This window comes from Notothenia coriiceps, unplaced genomic scaffold, assembly GCF_000735185.1.
Source record: "Notothenia coriiceps isolate Sejong01 unplaced genomic scaffold, NC01 NC01_scaffold00019001, whole genome shotgun sequence".
Taxonomy (NCBI): domain Eukaryota; kingdom Metazoa; phylum Chordata; class Actinopteri; order Perciformes; family Nototheniidae; genus Notothenia; species Notothenia coriiceps.
In genome coordinates, this window is record NW_011351702.1 from 1,069,613 (window position 1) to 1,077,924 (window position 8,312).

The window sequence follows — 8,312 nt, forward strand, 5'->3', positions numbered from 1 at the left end:
AAGAGGGAGAGACGCCAGCGCAGTACTAGACCTGAACATTACACGAGAAAGGAATGGATGAGATCATACAGACTCTCTCAGCAAACAGCATGAAAGCACACAGAAAAAAAGTAAAAAAATAGTGTGTCAAGAGGTACCCAATTACACTTCAAAATGGGTGCAAAGACAATGCCGTAAATATTCTGCTCTAAGTTTCTCAGAAATGTGGCGGTTACATAATCAGTGGCTTCATATAAAAAACAATTTGCATAAACATAAATTAGAAGAGAGACACATATCTAGTAAAAGCCAGGATCTTCCTGCTCTGCATCAATAATTCAAACATCTGTGGTGCTAACATGGCATCGACCGTCTTCTTTGCACATTTATTTCCTGCAAATTGACTTGCGGCAGCTTTGTGATTATTACTTGGAGAGATGGAGAGACGATCTGAACATCTGCCATGGTTCCAGACGGCTTTAGATGAAGCACCTAAAACAGTGACGAGCAAATGAAATGTAGCAAAACAAGACAGTTGGTTGTCTACGTACCTTCCATGTGTAACTAAAGTTTGTGCAAACTGTCAAAACCCATCTTGCAACATGATGCTCAACCTCTGTAGTGTCACTCATCTAACAAGAAGTGAGAGCCGACAGCTCTCTCCGCCTCAACTACAAAGCAAGGTCAGACATCTTTGATTTCCCAGCTTGAAAAAGAAACAGGTTTTCATTATTGTTCTATGTGTATGTAGTTGGTAATGGACACCTTCATTCTAGAACAAGGTGGCTTCATTAATTAATCAAACAGTGGCTTTTTATCTTAGGCGGAGGTTTTCCACGGTTGTTTCCTTCTCATTCATCCCTCTGACTTAGACACCTAGATGTGATATTTATGCCTTCGTGTCACACTGTGCAGTGAGAGTTCCAGCCAATAATGGCATCCACCTGCAGCGAAGATGAATATGTAAATTTGAAAAAATAGGTCAGAGATCAGATTTCTTCAGGTAAAATCACTCCTGAAATATCCTTTAGTCAAGCAGGGCTTTTGAGCCAATCTGATTCTAATATCACTCTGTGGATGACCGCTGTTTTAGTATGCAGGCGTCGTCCATTCATCACCAGAAGTATAAAGACAAGAGACAAAGGCATGCCAGTCTTTTAAGCCTTTGTACAATTCCAGCAAAGGTTACATGTGCTGGACTTAGCACGTAGAAAAGGCTGCACAGTGACAATGCCTGAAACCTTCTGCCTCCAAATCATCGTATCATAGAAAGCCAAATGGCAGGCTTAGTGTTAGGGACTGCCTGGTGTTATTACAACTCCAAAAATGATAGAGCTTAATTTTGTTTTCATTACTTTGGTTTGCTTATTTTAATTAGTGGCCTTAATCTGTAATTAGCCTGCAGAGGTCAACTATACTCTTAGCTTAAAAAAAAACAATTTGTTTTGAAAGCAGAGAGAAATTGTGTGGACATGTATTTAATCACACTGTTAACCCATGAAATGTTGGTGTCACATGCTTGCTCATTAGAACGATACAAGAGAAATAGTGCAGGCATGGCTGATTGATGTTTATGACTGGATTTAATTGAACTGCTATTAGCAAGAATGATACTCTGAGAGGACCAAAGCTGATACTGATGGGTTCAGTGACAGTACACTACTAAAGCCTCTTACATAATTAGGCAACCTCCAATGAAACTGGAAGAACTGCATGACAAGAAGAGACCTAAAGTCCTTTGTTCAGTCATCATTCTGTTTGGTTATTTCCAACAAAGAGTAGGCCTATTTTATTTAAAAAATATTCCAACTGGCACATTTCCAGTAGTTGATTGACAAGAGAGTAACACTGACACCTGTAAATTCTCCCAGGAGAACCTTTATGAAGTTCAGTGGCTGATGTTGTCAGCTGAGTAAAACATCTGTATGAACATGTGCCCATACAGTGTAGTTTGCTTTTAATAACGTTCATTACTTGCTTCTTGCCATGCAATTATCCTCTCTTGTTTGAGTTTCTGTGTCAGCTCACATCTTTATCTTAATTCAGTTTTTGGCATATTGAGCCCTCATCAATACCCCCCGCTCCTGGGCACTGGGTGAATATAGCTTAATGTGTGACAGTAAAGCATGCATGATACAGTGGATTGGGATATGGTCCAAATGCTTCTCCTTTTTCTTCACAGAGGGAGGACTGCACCGGTGGAGAGGAGGCAGTGAAGAGTAGCCACCAGCTGGATCCAGCTCCGCCTGCTGTGGCCATATCAGCCGCTCCAGTGGACAACTTTAATTTATCTATTCTGCCCCTTTTCTTTGTAAATGAGCAATTGTCGCACGTCTCCAAGTGGGAGATGTGAGTAAACTTTCATAACAATACAAGCAAAGCCATTAAAAATAAAGATTAAACACTATTTAAAGCTATGACATATTAAAGTTAAGATTTTTCAAACAGCTACCTCTCGGAGCCATTTGAAGGTCTTAACAACTAAAGGTGTTTTGTGCAGCTTAATGTCAGCGATGTGTTTTGTTTATGCAGGTCTCATAGTTGCGCAGCACTTGGAATGCTAAACAGCAGCAATAAAACACAGGACCTTTCATGTGTGAGGTGCTTGTGAGGACAGAAAAGTCTGACTATCGAGTTACATGTTGGCTATAGCTCAAACAGGACGTCTAGAATTATGAAATATTTATCAATTTAGTAGGAGGGAGCTCTGGCTTTTACACTTAGGCTGATAATCTAATGACTGCAGACCTATTTAGAATAAAAAGGTGTCAGAAAGACATTGTATATGTACTTACACATGGAAAGGATTTCCATCTTTTATGATTATAATTAAAATGTTACATTATGGTTTAAGATGACATCTTCTGCCTTTTGAAACCCATTATTTATATAATGTCCTTGACATCCCGCTGCTCCTTGTTTTTATCCAAGTCAACTGTCCAAATTGTATTTATTATACCACATAGCATTTCAAAGAAAGGCACGTGAAGTGTTTCAAAAGACTGGGTGAGATACGGAACCATTTTTCAAGTCATGTTAGAGTTTATACCCCATACAGTGACCTCCTTTAGACATTTTTCAACTACCAAATCACTGCTAAAGCAACAGGGTTATATAAAAATCATATTAAACAGACATTATAACCCCTTTTAAAGCCAATATATAACATACAGTACCATTTGGACTTATTGAAGTAGTCAAAAGATATCTGGACAATTCTGCTCAATCATAAAGGACGAGGAGCGGGTCAGCGACAGGAACAGCTCTGTAGCTCTGTCAGCCTCAGATAACTCCGGCAGAGGGCTTAACACTTGACTACAGCCCACTCCCATCCAGAGTATCGCTCCGGTGCTCACTCTGTGGTGACTTTGTCTGACAGCAAAGGAAAGTCTTCCTAATCAATTCCCTCAGTTTGGAAGCTAAACCCACATAACCCTGCTGTCTCACTTTAAAATATGGCATCCAGCTATGACAAGCCTTATCAATCACTGTGAATATCTCCTTTGTTCTGCAGCATAAAGACACTCCCAGTTGTCAAAGCACTTTTCATCCTTGAACCCATGTCTCAGAAGGTGTATAAATAACTGGCATCGAAAAATCCACCACTCTCAGACCCAGCTCATTAGAGCCAGACATTACAGAGAAATAATGGCCACAATGGCTTGGTTTTTATAACGATGCCAGAATAAATTCTTAACTCACAGAGGTAGAAATAAAGTTAAGCCATTATTGTTTTTGTTTTTTAAAAGAAGAGTTCATTCATTTAAATACTGTGTATGAAATAAAACATCTTTCCTTAAACTTGCATGATTAGCTTTCAGGATATGACTCAGTAACTGGGCAAGGGGGAGTGCTTTTTTTCACTCACTCTTCATCTCCACCCTGTCCCTGTAGCCGACTGCCTGTTAAGCTCTGCCAAAAGTGAGATTTAGCACAGGGCATCTATGCAGAAACCTCCATGAATAACAGTAAAGTATATGAGCACTTTTAAAAGGAGAAGAACTGGCAATAATTGTCAAGCACCCATTCCTGCTCAATACTTACGAGCAGTGATTTCCATATGACCACCACAGCTAAAGTCCAGTATCATTCATTAATGCCCCGGCTCCTCATTACTGTCTCCTCACTCTTTTGAAAGACTCATTACCTGCATAATGGAATAGTGCTTAGAACAGTCAGACCTTTCCTTAGTGTGAATTAATCACCCACATGCGCGGACAAAAAGGGAATTCTCACATTAAATATTAAGAAACCTCAAGCCCTAGCTTTCTACTTTTTCAAACTTCTAGAAGGTGTACTCTCTTGAAGTGCACCACCAGGTACATGACACTGGTATCATTGAAGACTCCCCCGCTGTCTTTCATGTGTCTCCAAGGCCAGCGTGGACAAAAAAAAGTAAGGAAGAAGAAAGAGATACACTTACAGTTGACTGTGACTTTCATTGTTTTGGTGTCAGGAGAGGCGATGTCATTTAAAGCGCTGCATTCGTAGTCTCCAGCCTGGTCCCTTGTGATGCCGGTGATGTTAAGATATTCACCGCTGTCATACTTCCTGGCTGGAAATAGAAAAATGGAGGCAAGTACTTACACTGTGTCCACAAAGAATACAAACAGAGCACACACACACACACACACACACACACACACACACACACACACACACACACACACACACACACACACACAGTACATATTAATACACTGTATATAGCTGAAGGCTTTTTGCAGCTTATGGTAAGATAAGATGGTGGTTTATTTAGAATAATATCTTTCAAGTTTAACCCTGAGTAGAAGATGTAATGCCATTAGGTTTTCTACTGAACTCCTGATTACCTTCCCTGCATTCTAAAGTAGAAGAATGCACAGCTCAGTGATCCATTTATATTGACATGGTAACAGGAAATTAAATAATGGTCTATTCCCAATCATCCATTCATCATTTGCACCACACCAACGCAGTTAGAGCTACTTCCTGGAAGACAGACAGATTTGTTGGCTCAATGCACATGTCAGTGCGTTGTAGTTAGCCAACAGCGCCAAAGGCAGAAGAAGCAAAACACCATGACTGGCATATTAGCTGGAGTGAGTGAATCCGACAAACATGTCCACTCCGATCAACAAAGAAACATTGAAATACCTTAGTGCTGTACTCTAGAAACTAAATATTGTAGTAAATAAATCAATTGTTGGAGATGTATTCTTAGTAAGACGTGAACAAATTGTAATTGCAAATAAGTTATAATGAGATACGGTATTCTGTCGGGTGTAATAGTGTTTGAATAATCAGGATGACATTAAGTAAAGTTATTTAAACTAAAGATTGGTAATGAGCCAACAAGCCATGAATAATTGCATAAAGGTAAGATAGTTGTATGGATGGATAGATGGATAGATACAGTAGATAGAAGGATGGATAGATGGATAGATGGATGGATAGATGGATGGATAGATGGATAGATACAGTAGATAGAAGGATGGATAGATGGATAGATGGATAGAAGGATGGATAGAGGGATAGATGGATAGATAGATTGATGGCTATGAAATTGGAATACTCATAATGAAACCAATTTGACGGGGTGTGCTTGTATAATAAATGGATATAGAATCTCAGCATGCAGCACTGTGTATGTTTATTAGATAGACTGTGGCAGATTCTCGCATGACCAGAATTAATTTCCAAGCCAGTGGTTCTCAGTGTGAAATCTATTTATATACAACTACGCAGGGTGGTAATGGTGGTTGGGGATTGAAGGTGTGTGGATGTGTTTGGAAGGCATGGGGATCAAACAGAGTACACAATCTAGAAAACTGAGCCCAAAATACCGTTCACAAAACAGCAGAGAACCGACACTGACTCAGCAATAGCTCAAAAAGGAGGATCAAGAATGAAGACACTCCATTCTTCAGGAGTGGATATACTGCCATTGTGTGCTGCCAATCTCCTCTGCAAGTGAGCTGAATTCTTATGTATTGCCACTTCGTTATTCTGCAACCATGGTGGCTGTTATAGCTCCTATGTCAAAAACTTGAAACCGAAGGCATTGTGGATAATGAGCTTTCCTGTCTCTTCTCACACAACGATGGAGTCCCAGAGTCTTGGCAAAGATATTGGTAGCCATACAAAAACTGCAAAGGAAAGAAAAATGTTGATCCATAAACAAGCACCGGATGTGTCTGAAAAACAGAACTGTGTTAATATGCCAAGAGAGCACAGGGAGGAAGAAACAACTAAAAGAGCTGTATTTTTGTGAAGGAGTATGGCTGAGAGCTGGGCATTGCACCAGTGAAAAGAATGTTTAAGTTGTGTTAAAACACCTAATGCCACTGATGTGGAGTAGGAAGTGCAGTATACAGTAGAAGTGATCTGATGGTGCTGTGCAAGTTTGTACTTACAAAATAAAGTATGTATGCAGACTATGTCAACATGGCTCAATTTGTGGTCATTCTTTAACCTGTTTATATGACTTTACCTAAATCATGGAAACATATACAGACACAAATATGCTTTCAGTTAATGATATTATGGGAAATGTGACTTTTGCACATCTTTTTCAAGCAGGCAATAAGTAAGAGAGGACTGGATTGAAAGATTCAGAATGTTTTTGGTCAAAATGTGTCTAGAAACATCTAGGATCTCTACAAACAAACAGAGGTCGGTCATCAAGTGTTTTTCAGAACTAAATCAGATTTACATTTGATTAACACCACACATTACAATTTGATTAAAATGAAACAGTTTGGTTGATGTGTGAATTGTATTTCCTGTAGTTTCAGTGGAGGTCATTGCCTGTGCGGTAGCCCTGCACAGACCCATGTCCTCAATAATATGCAGAGTTAAAGGTCACCTATTATGCAAAATCCACTTTTTAATGTCTTTTATACATAAACATGTGTCCCCTCTGTGTAAAGAGATTCTGAAGGTTTCAGGAAAAAAGATTCTTTCTCTTTTCGTCCTGATCAATTTATATAAAAACCTGTCTGAAAATCAGCAGATCAGATTTTGGCCACTTTATGATGTCATAACGTTTTTTTGGGTTGTGTAAACATTAGCCAATCATCAACCAAGGTAACCTCCACCCCCGACCTTATCACCTGAATCTCCTCCTAGAGCACCTTTGTGTTATTTTTAACCAAATATCTCTCAGAGGGGCGTGGGGAGGGGCTCCTTATTTTCATCTAAAGTAACAGACAGAGAGTCAGCCCTTTTGAAACAGGGCTGAAACAAGGGGATTATGGGATGCTGCAATGATATGTTGGATGTTTTGAGCCAAACACTTCAGAGACATGTATATATCTGAGACCTATAATATATTGATGAGAAACAGCTTAATAGGGGACCTTTAATGCTAAATCACAGTTGAAGTTTTTCATGAGCTTAAAATGTAACAACACCATGTTTCTGCATGTAGCTCAGAATAGACCAAACCTGTATGTACAAATTGTAACATTTCCCTTTTTTAACTAAATGAATGTTGTTTTTTATTAGCCTATATCAGTGTGAACAGACAAGGGAAATAATGACCTGAGGCTAAGGCTCATTTATACAAGCATGCACACAGACCGACTAAAATGCACTTGTGAAGGCATATTTAAATTAGGCTCAAGCACTTTGACCATATGTTTTAATTCACGGTGAGTAATGAGTAGTAGACATTAATAGAATATCCAGAGAGCTGAGGATAGCTGCGGGTTACATTTACTGAATGCATTACAGTTCTGCAGTCTGGATGTAAAGCTCTGTCGACTGATGTGGCAATCCCTGCCCAAGGTTCTCCGACACTTTTGGAAAGGCAAGGTTGAGTGCAGGAGTGATCCGTTGGTTGCATTCTACACACTGGACCACACTTAATAGACCTGATTTCAGCACACAGCTCAGTCCACACTATGACCAACTGTGTTAAAAAGCCTTGAGAAGTGGCATTTGTTTGCTCTCCACATGGTATTGATTACTGATGTAGTTTTCATAGAGCTTTAAACTGGTCATATATGTACATCTCTTCAGTAGACACACCAGAGTTCCCATTAGAATATTTTTTTGCCGGTCAAAATGCCCGTTAAAGTTGAAATCTTCCGGACAAATTAGAAAAGTGCCGGTCAAAGGTATTTTTTGTTATTTATTGAGCTTTAAAACAAATTGATATGATTCGATATTAAACAAACTAATTATAGGAGATTAACTACATTATTCAAAAGTGTACAGCAACTTGTAATAACACGGGAATAATAAACGGAGCGCTCTCTCTCTCTCTCCTGAAAAGCCCGTCAGTATCATGCAGCTCGCGGATCCAGTAATGAGCGACCCGACAGTAAAACAACAAATATCTATAACTA